Here is a 13,003-nt window from a genome sequence, read left to right as displayed (position 1 = left end):
GGTCAGAATCAATATCGTCGAGCTGTTGTATTTTTTGTTATTTATTATACTTTATAATTCATAAGAATTATGAAATTTAATTGACATAAACAATCAATTATTTTCAGCGTGTTGATACGGTGTGCTGTTATTTGTTTTTGTTGTGATCATTTATGGAATCTTGTATTAATAAAAATTGAATTTTTACATATTTTTATCCATTATTATGAAGATATTTTTATTTTATTTGTCTATTTAATGTTTATTTCTCATTATTCATTATTAATATGTTTATTGGTTTTTCAAGTCCTTTCTTATACCAAGGAAGTCGATTTGAAGGCATTTATAAATGCTTATAAACATTATTAAAAGTGATTAGTGAATTTTCTTATTTGGTTTTTATATAAAGACACTATTGATGGATATAATCTGCTTATTTTTTTTATTTTTTCTTTTTTTTTACACTTTTTATCTTTTTTTACACTATTGATGGATTTAATCTGCTTATCTTTTTTATTTTTTCTTTTTTTACACTTTTTATCTTTTTTTACACTATTGATGGATTTAATCTGCTTATCTTTTTTATTTTTTCTTTTTTTACACTTTTTATCTTTTTTTACACTATTGATGGATGGATTTAATCTGCTTATTTTTTTTTTTCCGGCCAAGGTGATGCTGCGTCATCTCGGCAATTATTTTTACTGCAATATCTTTCTAAAACATATATATACACAACGAGATTGACTGGATTGTGTGTCATTGTCCAATACTTAACAAATTGAAGATGTTTTGGCCTGGATTTGCCCTTGGAAGTTATTTAACCTAAAATAACATAATTTCATAAAAATATGTGTGCTGAGGGCCATAATTTCGTAAAAGCAATCCTCAATATGTCTAATTTGGGAAATCTTTTTTTGTCTGATTGTTTTGGGGTGAATACATTTTATAATTTTTTTTGTTCTCCGGGAGTCGGCTGTTTATGTGAGTCCTTTCCTCGAACGAATGTATACGATAGTTGTTTTAAAGTTTAGATTCATTTTTTTTTTTTTTTTTCACATATTATATGTAATTAACAAATAGTTATAACTAACTAAATTCCGGCATCGTAAATGGAAACACAGTTTCCACGTACTATGCCAAGGATTCATTTTTATTCAGAAACCGAGATAGTTAGTCTTAATTAATAAAGGAAAATGACTAAAACGAAAAAATTGTTAGCTATTTTAACTAATTGTTAACTAATTTGTCATAACACGGAATATAGGAGGCACATGTAGATCGCAAAAGCTGGCATAAATGACGTCTTTAATATATTGAGTTTTTTTTCCTTGACTCTCCGAGATATAAATTGTATATTTCGGAGTGCTTCTTATAATGACGTTCAATAGTATAATTTTTCAATGAATTAATGACACAGTTGCATATCAAACAAACAGCTTTACCATTCAGTTCAACGAAAAAAAACTTTTCTTCCCATTCAATTTGAAATTTCTATTTTCTTGAGATAATGTTCGATATTTCTTTGATGGCATGAAAAAATAAACCTGAAATATATTTACAAACACGTGTAGTTAAAATATTTCTTTAATAATATAATTACAATTAATTTTATATCCAAAATTATTTTAAAGTTTGGAAGTCGGGGCCGCAAAAAAGATTCTCGGGGCCGCATGCGCCCCGAGGGCCGCATTGAGAACCCCTGTTTTAAACACTTTAAAAATTATTCCACACAGTTGTGGCCATGTAAATGGCCATTACGGTGAAATTCTATCCAATCGATTTTTGAATCGATTTTCGAAATGTGATCATCAGACAATCACGAAAGAGAGAATCCCATCTGTTACTTCCTCTTCAAGGTCCAGTTATCCGAGATTGATTGATTTTCGAAATGTGATAATCAGAAATTTCATAACATACAAGAAAAGCTTCCTATAAACTGAAGGAAGCTTTAATTTTCAATATATTTATCGGGTAGTCGGAAATCTTTACAAATTCCTTGATGTCAATTTCTAACGTTATTTTTTTAACGTTGGAAAAACCATGTTTTACCATGAAAATGTTGAGACTTAGTAAAAGGATGAAGAGGCATACCCTCAGGGGAGTGGAAAAATATCTTGTGACATGGGAAATTCCCAGGCTGAACGAGAAAGGCCTCGGTGGGTCTTCTTGTTGGACTCCAGAACATCATGGAATATACAGTGCTCGTCAAAAAAATTGCTCAGCCATTTTTCATGCTTTTATTGACAAATTAATAAAAAATTTAATCTTACGCTTTATTTTTTATTCTAATTCTTAAGTATAGTAATTTATTTATGCGATTTTATTTCAATATAAGGAATTTAAAGCATAAATATTTAAATCTCGTTACAAAAAACATTGCTCACTTTTCTTGTTATTGCATATGCCACGTTCTCCTAAGAAACAGTTAACTGAATTTAAAAAAGGGATGATTATTGTGTACTTTAAAGAGGGTAAATCAATCAGAGAAATCTCAAAAATACTTAATTTGCCGTATTCCACAATTTCATTTAATGTCACCGGCCGTAGGATAGACGGCGCCGTTGAGTGGACACTAAGCAATATTTTTAATTAAAAATATTTTTACAATAATAATCTCCATTAAAAAATCAAAATTATTTAAATAATTTATTAAATATTCCTAATTTTTGTTTAAATTAAGAATCGCGTGAGAATGGTTTTGTTGTATCTATTGCAATCCTTTGTTGAAAATTAATTAATTATATTGAAACTGGCTTGATAGAAGATGAAACACAGAGGAAAGAACGTTTTAAAATACGTTCTCTCTCAAAAAATTTTATTTATGAGCAATCTGTGCTTTTCATTTTGAAAAATGGTAAAAAACTAAGATTCTTCACTATCGAACAAAATGAATTTAAGATGAAAACAATTGAGGTAAATATAAAATCAAATTTTGTAGGCTGAACACAATTTAAACCATTTTGGTCGTGATAGGCTTTATTCCAAACTCTGTGAAGAAATTTATCCGATTACAAGAAAAGAGGTCCTTACTGTTGTAAACCGGTGTGAAGTTTGCCAGGTTTAATATTTATTAGTTTAAATTTTTGGTTAATAAAATTTAAAAAATTTTTTTTTTTGAATTTAAAGCATTTAAAGCAATTGGGTGGCTAAGGGAATTGTCGAGAGCCTGAGGGTCAGCTCAACGATGCCGCGCTGCGTATTGAGTGGCAGTTTCCGCGGAGCACAGCAACCGAGATTCGCTGGATCAGCCAGCTCGTCTCCCTCTGGTCGTTTGTTTTTGTGGAGATTTTTCTACCAATGGCGGTGAGGAGTTGAGTCGCAGCCTTTCCGACGATTCCAGAGGTTTCGAAGGCGAGGGGGGCAAACTCAAAAGCGTCCGAAATACACCGGTATTTCGTCCTCTTTGTTTCTTCAGCCAGCGCACTGGCGGAACGCGGGTTTGCGACAGTCCTGGGAAGCAATGTCGCCGAAAAAGAGTCGACACACGTGGCATCCCAAACCAGGGACTTGCCTTCGTGGCATCCCAAACCAAGCCGTTTGACGAAATTGAGGACCCGCACCGGCAAGGGTGGGGCTGGCAGATGTCCAAACCCAATCGTAAGCTGAGCCCCATCCGCAAGGATTCGTCGTCCAGTAGTAACCCCGTACTAGGAGTGGGGAGAGCTTTGAGCCAGTCACCCGTGTGCGGCTGACAGGCGCAGTTAAGGGTGGCCAGCTGGAGTTGGTCCGACTTGGAGCGAGGTTTTCGTAATGTGTTCGAGCAGAGAATTTCGTCCCAGCCCCTTTGAACTGAAGGGATCGTGGGAAAATCAAGGTCGAGTGAGCACCACGTACGGCATGCAGATGAGAATTCCGAGAGCTCATTAAGTTCGAGAGAGGGAAGTAGAACTGAGCAAACGGAATTCCTGGAAGCCGACATGGATGAGAGATAGCAGGGTAGGGCCAGGTCCGCACAAGAGCGGATCCCGATCCCGCCGAAGCGAGTTGGTAAACTGGCACGGGTAAAAACCGTCACCAGTGAACCTCAAATTGAGGTGGAATGTTAGCGATTGGTGGACAAGATTATCGATTCTGGATAATGAGTCTGTGGCAGCGAAACACGGGGAGGAACGGAGAATATAGGTCAGTCTGGGGACGAAAAGAAAGTTCTTCAACAAGAAAAACGCAAGATGCGAGCCAAGCCCACGGATCCGATCAGTGAGTAGTTTAATTTCGTCCCATTTAGACGATAAGGCATTTTCTATTCCTTCAGTGGAAATTGGAGAGCCCAAGATAACTAGATCGCTGGTGGGCGTTAGCCTTAACCCAACGATCAGGCTGCTGAGAGAGGAGAATGTGTTGCGGAGAGCGGCGGGGGCAAGAGAAATGTTTACGAGTTCGCATTTTTCGCCGTTAAGAGATAGTCCGATCTTGGAGAAACCGGAAGTGATTCTCTTAACGTCTTCCATAACGACCTCTGTAGGTCCACCGATCGTCACGTCGTCCAGGTACCAGAAGTTAACAGTGGAAGAAAGGTTCCGTGCAATGTGGTCAACGGAGAGGGCAAACAGCAATGGGCCCAGTGGGTCACCCTGCTGAATGCCGCATTCTGACATGATGATCTGATCATGGATCAGAAAGCAGCTTGGGGCAGAGTATGCCAGCTTTACAATTGGGAAGAGAACGGGGCAACGTGCCGAGACCACTTCGAGCAGATGGTCCCGGCGGACGCAGTTGAATGCGTTGCTGACGTCCAGCTTCACGATGAACTTGCAGTCTTCTGGCTTTGACTGGACAAGTTGGCGAGTGCCGTGCGCGAGAATTTCGCAGGCACCTTGGACGCCGACACCGTACTGGAAAGGGAGAAACTCCAGACTCAGAGGGGGAACCACCCTGCGGGACATTATCTTGGCCGAGAGTCTCCTGAAAACGTTACCGACCGCAATGGGCCTCACGCCACCGTCGGCTTTCGACAGGGCAATGAGGCCAGCAGAGAAAAGAAGATCTCTGGCGACGGTTGGAATCTCGCCCGAGACAATGTGCGAACAAAGACGAGTGACAGAAGATAGCAGGTCTTTTCCGGATTCGTGGGTCAATGGGCTCAGGAGATCGCGTAGGTGGATGGGCTTTACACCATCTATCCCGCCGCTGCTACTGGGCGCAAAAGACCCGAGAGCGGCCGAAACCTCAGACGAGGTTATCGGGTTGGACGGAGCCGAAACTAAAGTCGGTGTTGCACAGAGGTCGGTGGGAGCTTGGGGGTGTTTGCTGCGGAGTTGATTCAGGACAGCATCACACCGAGGAGCCACAGAGGAGTTGGATGAAATTGCGCGCACTGCTCCAGAGATATCGCCCTGGAGGAGTTTGCTTCGGACTGCCCGGGAAAAGCGCAATTCTGCGAGACCGGGCCGTTTTGAGGGTGCCTCCTTACAAGGGGGCGTAAGAGAGACAGACAGCCAATCAGAGTTGAACTCTGAGTGGACGTAAGATGTACAACGGTCCTTAATCCGCTGGGCAGAAGAAACGTGATTAGCAGCACATGGGCGCATGGGAGAAGAATTGAGGCAAACGGGAAAGAAAGAGAACAGCTTGAACCAAGGGTCAGGAGCGCTGGAAGCCAGCGCCTGGTCGATCAAGGCTGCGAGGGACTTGGCCACAGTGGGTCTGGCCGATTTTGGAATCCTTACTGGGATGAATGATTCGCTTCGGAAAGCAGATAAGGATTTGAGGAATTGAGAAAGGGTAAAATGGCTCCCGGGACTTGGGGATATGCGTTTGGGTAGACTAAGGCAACTCGGGCACTTCCAGCATTGGATAACGGCCGAGCTGGCCCTAGAGAGCCCGACGCAGGATAGATGGAAGTACAGATCGCAAGAGGAGCACAAGCGGCCCTTCTTGCGGGAATTGGGTGATTTACAAGAGGAACAAGTTGCCATGTAAAGAATGATGCAAAAAATTTTAAAAATTGTATAAAAAGTTTTTCAACTTAAAATAAGAAGCAAACACACCGCGGCCGAAGGCCGCATAGGGGAATAGTTGGATTCCAAAAAAATCCGGCCGTAGGCCAATTGGTTTAGGTTGGACTTTAAAAACTACACACCGCGGCCGAAGGCCGCATAGGGGAATAGTTGGATTCCAAAAAAATCCGGCCGTAGGCCAATTGGTTTAGGTTGGACTTACTACCTGAAAGCCTAAGGCTGGATAAGAAGTAATACGTGTGCAGCAATTAAGGTTTGGTTAGGGTTCCCTTTAGAAATCTGTACTGGTCATCTCTAAAATTGCTGTTAGGATACCAACGTCTATTTTATTTAATAAATTTTACAAATAAATTCGATTTTATAACTATTAAAAAGTATTATTTTAAAATGGTAAACCTCGAAATATAATAAACATTATGATTTTTAATCAATAATCGTAGAAAAAACGGTGTGGTTGGTTTTGTTAGCTCTCTTATTTTCTCAAAAGTCACCAAATTCATCGAAAATAGGCTTAAAATGGGACTTGGAAAAAATTAAGGTATGTTTTATATGAGCAAAATTGAAATAAGTGAGATTTTGAAAGTGTCCAACGAACGGCGCTGTCCAGCCTACGGCCGGTGACATTATTTAATTTTAATAAAATATTTGTTAATTACATTAATTTGGAAAAATTAAAAACATGACACACAATATGTTAGTATATGTCAGTGACAAAAAAAATGATTCAAAAAAATTATCTAAACAAATATCTCTTTATAAGATTTTAATATCTGTATTTTAGGAAAAATCATATGGATGACTTCACGAAAGGAAAAATTATTGCCTTATATGAAACCAAAATGCCATTTCGGGCAATTTCTTCAAAAGTCGGGGTACATGAGGCAACATTGTCTAATTTTATCCAACGATAAAAGAAGACAGGCACGATTCATCGAAAACCAGGATCTGGACGACCAAAAATACTTAATGAAAATGATTTAAAAGAATTGATAAAATATTTTGAAGAAAATCCAACAAAAACATCGAAAGAGATCTCAAATGAAATCGGGAAACTAACAAATAAAAAAAATTTCATCAAGAACAATTATAAGAAATCTAAACGAAAATGTTATATTTGGGCGTGTCGCTAAAAATAAACCATTTTTGAACAAAAAAACACTGAAAAAAGATTGAAAATAACGAAAAATTTTTTAACCATATCTGATGACGAATGGAAAAGTACAATTTTTTCGGATGAATGCGTTTTTCACGTGACTCCAAACAAAACAAGAAAAATAGTTTATAGGAAAAGCGGTGAACAATTTAAGTCTAAAAATATTTCAACAACTGTAAAATTTGGAACAGGCTGATTTGGTCTGAAATTTTACAGAACAAAAAATAGGGAAACTCATGGTATGGAGATGTTTTTCTTTTAACGGGGTTGGAGAATTAGTTTTTGTTGACGGGACATTAAATTCGGCGAAATATTTAAACCTTTTAGCCAACAAGCTACAGAGATCTGTTGCAAAAATGGGACTTTGCGATTTCATTTTTCAGCAGGACAATGCACCTTGTCATACTGCTAAGATAATTATGGATTATTTCGAAAAAGAAAACATGATCTGAACCCAATTGAGCATATATGGGCTCATATGAAGGCTGAATTACGCAAAGTCGATGTAAAAAATGTCAAAGAACTAAAGCAGGAACTTCTCCATATTTGGGAAAATATTCCAAAACATTTTATTGAAAAACTCATTTCATCAGTTAAAAAACGATGCTGGAAAATTTTTACGGCAAAAGGAGACCATACCAGATATTAATTAGGAATGGGTTAATTTTGAATCATTTTTTTAGAGGGGATCATCCCAAGTCGCAAGCTCCCGCTAAACAAGACCTGTAAGGCGGTGATCAACAACGGAGGGGCCTTCTTAAAGATAGCCATAGGGATCCGGTCCAGACCCGCCGCAGTGTTCTTACTTCGGGAGATCGCTGCCAGAATCTCCGCTTCGGAAATATCGCCTGCATCGTTCCTTGATATGCCCAGCTGGCAGCGCTTGTCCCACGACAATATCTGCTGGACAGTATCAAAGGACGATGTCTCCACGAACTGGCTTCCGTCAGTTCCAGAGATGTTATCGAGGTGGGTCGAAAATATTTCAGCCACCTCAACAAGGTCCGAAACGAGGGTTCCATCAGAGCGTTTAGGGCGCACTGAATTTGCTACCCCTCTCCCCGACAGGCTCTTCAACTGTTTCCAGAAGTCCGGGAAGCGGGCGTCTACGCGTCTGCAGGCTCGCTCCCACCGTGAACTTTCGAGTTCACGGATTTCTCTTCGGATCTCCCTCTGAAGCCGGCTAATCCAGCCAGGCACCGAAGTGTCTCTTTTTATGCGTATCCCCAATTGTAGTCATAGTTGACAACAATTCTCCAAGACCATCCGGATCGTGGACACAGAGGATTCTTGTGAGTCTTTTAACCTTCCGTCAAGTTGTACTCCGTAAGCCAATTTCATAGCGAAACGTTTTGTCTTTTCCAGCTGTTCGATCAGGTAGTCACTCTCCTCCGTACCGTACCAGCCCTCGTAGCCATATGTGAGGACTGGCTGCACACACGTTTTGTATACGTACAGTGGGGCAAAAAAGTCAAGGCACCTTTGCAAATTTTGACTAAATTTAACAATTCTTTGCCAAAAATTTATTAAATACATTACTTAAAAAATAAATTAGTAATATAGAACTTTATTAGGAAATGTATACGGTACCAAGTTCTATCGAACTGGACTTCCCAGAGAAGGTGAAAGGCCTGTAGTAACTGTGTACGTTTTCCTGCAAGCATCGTTAGAGTCGGCTTGCTTGTGAGTGCAAGCTAAAGTGGGTGGAAAGCTTCACCTAAGACTAAATAAATGCACGAGTTCGATAGCGAACAAGTACCGTGAGGGAAAGAGACATTTTTCCAAAATTTCGCAATATTTAAGAGAATTCATCATTCCATCAATTACAAATAGTTCACCAACACCTGTTGATGAAAAACAACCCCACAACATGATACTACCTCCCCGTGCTTTACGGTAGGTATGGTGCATTTTGGGATATACGCCTGATTTGATTTGCGCCAAATTGAAAGCGTGTAGTTCAGTCCGAAAAGTTGTATTTTTGATTCGTCCGACCACAAAATATTGTTTATGAATTCATTTTCTTTGTTCAAAAGATTTTTTGCATATTGGATTCGCGCTGAAAGGTGTATTTTCTTTAATAACGGAACTCGACGGGGCCTTCGCTTATTGATACCTTCTTTGCGTAGTGTAGAAGTGATTGTACGAAGGGACACTGACGTTCCTGTGATTTTTAAATTATCGGCCAATTCTTTTCGAGTTATTTTTGGATTTGAAGTAACTAATCTTTTCATTAATGAAGAAGAACGCAGAGATATCTTTTTTGGAGCACCCGATCTTGGTTTATTAATAACAGTTCCGCGTTGCTTTCATCGAGTAATAATATTTCGAACAGTACTTTTTGGTAATATCAACAATTTAGAAATCTCTTTATAACTTTTACCGTTTTGGTGGGCAGTTACAACTCGTTGTTTTAGGTCCAAAGAATGCTCTTTCCTCATCGACGAGATAATTTTAATAAAAGGCGAAAAATAAATGTATATTTATACCAATCGAAATCTACTAATCAATTATATTAATAGAACTAAGAATCAATTATTTCAAAGAAAAAACAAGGCACCAAAAGATAATCATTTGTATCTTATTGTCAAAAAAATCCATATTTTTTGATAGTGTCATCACTTTTTTACACATCAAATTTGACGTTTTTCTAAATATGAAGCAAAAACAATTATATTTATTTGAAATTCATGAATATAATTAGCACGAAATGGGTTCAAAAGAATGCAAGATTTTATTGTGTAGCATGATGAACTAAATCGAAAAAGTTATCATTGTAAAAATATATTGAATTAAAAAAAATGATAGGTGTGCCATGACTTATTTGCCCCACTGTATATAAGCGAATCAAGATGCAGGCGAACGCACTCACCTGACACCTTTATTCCGTACTTATCTGCTGCTCTCAGGACGAAAGAGAGATTCCCATCTGTTACGTCCTCTTCAAGTAGATTGGGTAATTGTCTTGGGCAAGGTGAAATCCGAGGTCGTTTGGGAGACTTCCGTACTTATCTGCTGCTCTCAGGACGAAAGAGAGATTCCCATCTGTTACGTCCTCTTCAAGTAGATTGGGTAATGTGTTTGGGCACTCAACAGGTGATTAGGACTGTTCGACGGCTCAATTATAACTTCGACAAAAGTACCAAAAAAGGTACTTTTGTCGAAGTGGTCGCAGTTTTTTTGAAGATAATTAAAATTATTAATTTTTTTAGTGAAAAATAGATTATTTAATTTATAACCCTCTATCAATAATTTAAATGGTTATTAAAATTATTTAAAAATTTATTTAACCAATTTAGTCATTTTTAGTACGCGGCATCCAATTCCAGGACTGTAGAAGGAATTTATGTCTTTTACAATCTGTGCAAAAGATTCCTTATAGTTCTGTATTTGTTTTCGCCACATAAATTCTGAAAAAATAACTAACTAAAAAAACCTGCGAAATAAGATCCAGATGATGTCTTACAGCTCCTCTTTGAGCTTTATTCTTGCATTTTGCACTTCCCCACATTCGTTCTACTGTCTGGGTGTGCACTCCCGTCGTTGGATCCACAAAGAATTTTCTGATATATTATATTTCCTTACTTATGGTTAACGGTTTCGTGTGTGTAGCCGTTTTCAACCAATTGATCAGTTGAATACCCTAAATGTTAATCAAATAATGCTAACCTTTCCAGCAGTCACTATAAATAATGCTTCCCACCTCGACATATCGAATTACTAGACTGAGCAGTGTTTCTCTGCTCCTATCCGCGACTGGTTGCAGAAAACACTGTTTGGTGGCTCGACAAATACCACCGAAGACCCACTGTTTGGTAAAACTCTTCCAGAGTTGTTTTTCCGTTTGGAAAACATACTCTCGTCTACCTCCACATCATACCAGATCTTTTAACAAGTGCGTCCACACAGACTTCACGTAAAAACATAGCCCAATCGACATATGTATGTTCACCCCAATTGTATTCGTGATGAAGCCATTTGAAGGTATGCCTATCGTAACTCCATAAGTATATGTAGGCGATGACATCCTCAAATGGCAATCTACAATTCTCTAACCAGGTATCTAGAATTATTTGAGAGAAATTATACCTTTTTTAATAGAACATTGGACTCTACAACCAACTCTTGAGCATTTCCAATTGAGCTTCGGTCCCAAGACTAATTCCATCTGATGTCCCTTCGGACATATACGTGATTTTGAAAGGATATCCACATTTTGCAGAAAATGCACTGCATCCTCCTTACTTATTGGGAGCTGTCGGAATTTGATGTTGCATAAGTCCACAACAGAATTTTCCATGTGACCTATAGTGCCAGTTTATATCAATATTAGGTACATGCTCGCCATAATATTAAAAAAATTAGAAAATAAATTAGTAAAAATTTAATAATATTTTAAATTATTGATAGAGCGACTTAAATAAAATATAATATATTCCACCTCAAAAATTATTAGATTTTTTAAAAGGCCTAAAAAAACTGCGACCACTTCGACAAAAGTACCAAAAAATTTGTGTTGCTTAGTATGGTACTTTGTCAAGTTTGCTCAGGGGCCGCAAATTAAAAAAAAAAATTTACAGGGGCCGCAAATAATTTTTAAGAATTATTTATTAACCAAATAATCAAAATTAGGTTTAATTCTACTTGTTGAAGTACGTAACAAATCACTCAGATGAGTATCAGTCAATCTGCTGCGAAACTTTGTTTTAATTCGAACGAGTTTACTAAATGTCGATTCGCAGACATATGTTGATCCAAACATTGCTAAATTTTTCTTTGCATTATTGACTAAATTCGGAAATCGGTTCTCTGGAATTCTCGAATAAAAGTCAATTATTGAAATGTTGTTGAACAAACTTTTCAGTTCAACATCATTTTGCAAATCAATCAATTCCAGTTGGTAAATCCCGGAAACCTCCTCACTTTTCATAATTAATGGAGATGCAAATAATCTCATTGAATTTGCACCTTCTTTAAAGCTCTGTCAGCTTAAATTAAATACTAAAAACCTGAAATCTTGCATCAAATTGCAAATTTAAATCTTCAATTATTTTTAAATATTTATCAGTTGAGCCACTTTCGGAATTTTCTGACAAATAAGGAAAATGTGTGTAATCATTATTTGATATCTGCGCTTTCCATAAAATTAATTTCTTAACGAAGGCATTTATATATCCATAAATTTGATAATTTAGCTTATTTTCCCCTTGTAGTTCGACATTTAGGGCAGACAGATGCACCGATAGATCCACATAAAATGCTAAATCTGCTACCCATCTATTGTCTTTCAATAATGCATTGTCCACTTTATTTTCAGTGAATAAAATAATTTCAGGGAGAAGTTGATAAAATCTAAATATAAAAATAAAAGAAATTAACCTTTTGAGACAAGAGCTACGGCTTAACCATCTTACTACTGAGAAAAGAAGGACATCGCCATAATCCGAATCGGTTTCAGTTAAAAATGTTTTAAATTTTCGGTGATTCAAGGCGTTCGCCCGAATCCAATTGACAATTTTTATCACTACTTCAGAAACATTTTCCATTTTAATATTTTTGGAAATTAGGTTTTCCTGATGAATAATGCAATGATGCCATAATACTGGAGTCCAGTTATTATCACACCTCCATTTATTCATACGTCCACGAAAACCAGTTTTACTGCCAATCATATAAGGGGCTCCATCAGTTGAAATTGAAACTAATTTTTTTGGATCCAGTTGATAATCTTCAATTAATTTCACAATTGGAGAAAAAATCTGTGTTCCTTTAGTTTCTCCGTGAAGTGAATTCAATGAAAAAAATTCTTCGTATACTCGAAAGTCAGATGTTACTCCCCTTATAAACACTACTAATTGTTCGGTATCTGAAATAACTTTGGAACAATCAATTACAAAAGAATAATAATGAAAAT

This window comes from Octopus sinensis, unplaced genomic scaffold (assembly GCF_006345805.1).
Source record: "Octopus sinensis unplaced genomic scaffold, ASM634580v1 Contig10412, whole genome shotgun sequence".
Lineage (NCBI taxonomy): Eukaryota > Metazoa > Mollusca > Cephalopoda > Octopoda > Octopodidae > Octopus > Octopus sinensis.
Note: the sequence above shows the minus strand (reverse complement) of the source record.